General features: G+C 52.2%; 1 protein-coding gene across 1 annotated transcript in view; it reads left to right on the top strand.

Moving 5' to 3' along the window:
* The window catches only part of osbpl8 (oxysterol binding protein-like 8), a 1,018,260-nt gene that overhangs the window by 466,078 nt on the left and 549,682 nt on the right, over positions 1–2,500 (top strand). The window lies entirely within an intron of this gene.

Raw genomic sequence — 2,500 nt, forward strand, 5'->3', positions numbered from 1 at the left:
AACTGAACACAAACCACAAGATGGCAGCAGGCGGTAACAGTATTCCCCCCCTAATCAACGGACGCCACCTGGCGGACCTCCTGGCTTACCGGGAAATCTATGATAGAAATCAGAAATTAGTGATTTATCAATAATAAGGGAATGTGAAATCCAAGAACGATCCTCTGGCGGGTAACCCTTCCAGTCGATCAAAAATTGCACCCCCCTACCCCTCTTCCTGGCGTCCAAAATGGTGTTGACAGTATAGGCTGGATGACCCTCCACCTGCTGAGGAGCTGGGGGAGACACTGGTGGAGGGCTAAGGTCGCTCGACTCAACGGGCTTTAGGCGGGAGACATGGTAGACCGGATAAGACTTAAAAGACTTGGGTACCTTGAGTCGAGCTGTGACGGGAGTAATCATCTGCTTCACCTCGTATGGTCCTATGAACCTAGGTGCCAGTTTCTTAGACTCTCCTGGCAGTGTAATGTCTTTAGATGATAACCAAACCTTCTGGCCGGGTTTGTAGACGGGAGCTGGTCTGCGATGGCGATTTGCCATGATCTGGTTCCGACTGGCCGTACGAGACAAGGCGGCACGGGTATCACGCCACACACGGTGCACACGGCGCAGGAAGGTAGTCACGGTGGGAACTGTGCACTCGACCTCTTGAGAGGAGAAGATGGGAGGTTGGAAACCATGCACCACATGAAAAGGAGACAGGCCAGTAGATGAACAGATGAGGGTGTTACGGGCATACTCCACCCATGGGAGATAGGTGGACCACAGTGATGGATGCTGGTGACAAACACATCTCAGAGCCGCCCCTAAGTTCTGGTTGGCTCTTTCCGACTGTCCATTAGATTGTGGGTGGTACCCTGACGACATGCTGACAGTGGCCCCTAACAAGTTGCAGAAGGATCTCCATGTAGCGGATGAAAACTGAGGACCTCTGTCTGACACCACATCCATGGGGATCCCGTGAAGTCGAACCACATGGGTGACCAGAAGCTTGGCGGTCTCCAGGGAAGAGGGAAGTCTGCGAAGGGGGACAAAGTGTGTGAATTTAGAGAATCTGTCTACTATAGTGAGGATGACAGAAAATCCCCTGGAGATGGGTAGACCTGTGACAAAGTCCAGAGCGATGTGCGACCATGGACGGGAGGGGATGGGAAGGGGCTGCAGCAACCCTGCAGGAGCTTGATGAGAAGCCTTGCTCCTGGCACAAACAGGGCATGCAGCCACAAACTTCTTAGTGTCGGTGTGAATGGTAGGCCACCAGAACCGCTGTGTGAGCAGGAACTCCGTGCGTCTGGCACCTGGATGGCAGGCAATCTTGGAGGTGTGAGCCCACGACAAGACCTCTGCACGTAGAGTTCTTGGCACAAAAAGGCGGCCAGGAGGACATCCAGCAGGTGATGGGGAGTCCTTGATAGCCTCTGACACACGTCTCTCTACCTCCCACTGTACTGCGCCAAGGATCCGGGACTGAGGAAGGATAGTCTCTGGGGGAGTGTCTTCTGTCGGAGGAGAGAACATCCTAGACAAGGCATCAGGCCTTCCATTGAGTGAGCCAGGGCGAAAAGTGATACAGAAGTCGAACCTTGTGAGGAAGAGGGACCACCGGGCCTGGCGGGGATTGAGACGCTGGGCAGAGCGGAGGTAGGCTAGGTTCCGATGATCCGTGTAAATGATGAAGGGTTGTTTGGCAACCTCCAGCCAGTGCCTCCATTCTTGAAGGGCGAGGATCACTGCCAGAAGCTCTCGGTTCCCGATATCATAGTTCCTCTCCGCAGGGGAAAGGCGTTTGGAGAAGAAGGCGCAGGGGTGCAATTTCTGATCGGAACTGGAATGCTGGGACAAAACAGCCCCTACCCCGGTGTCCGATGCGTCCACCTCGACAAAAAAGGGGAGATCAGGATTAGCGTGGACTAACACAGGAGCGGAGGTAAAAAGGCATTTAAGGCGTCGAAAAGCGTGGTCAGCCTCCGAAGACCACACAAAAGGAACCTTAGCGGACGTTAATTTATTTAACGGTTGAGCTACTTTACTGAAGTCCCTAATAAAACGCCGGTAAAAATTAGCAAACCCCAAAAACCTCTGCAGCAGCTTCCTGGAGGACGGTGTTGGCCAGTCTGCAACCGCTTGGACCTTAGCCGGGTCTGGCTTAACCTGCCCCCTCTCAACAATCAATCCCAAAAACGACACTGTGGGCGAATGAAAAGTGCACTTTTGGGGCTTGACAAATAAACGGTTCTCCAAAAGTCTCTGTAAGACCAAACGGACATGCTGATGGTGTAATTCAATGGAGCGTGAAAAAATAAGTATGTCATCCAAGTAGACTACCACAAAACGGCCTATCATGTCACGGAGTACATCATTAATTAAACATTGAAAAACACCAGGAGCATTTGTGAGGCCAAATGGCATGACGCAATATTCAAAGTGGCCAAGCGGTGTGTTAAAAGCAGTCTTCCATTCATCACCTTCACGAATGCGCACGAGGTGATACGCATTACGT

This window comes from Nerophis lumbriciformis, linkage group LG05, assembly GCF_033978685.3.
Source record: "Nerophis lumbriciformis linkage group LG05, RoL_Nlum_v2.1, whole genome shotgun sequence".
In the NCBI taxonomy this organism is placed as follows: Eukaryota; Metazoa; Chordata; class Actinopteri; order Syngnathiformes; family Syngnathidae; genus Nerophis; species Nerophis lumbriciformis.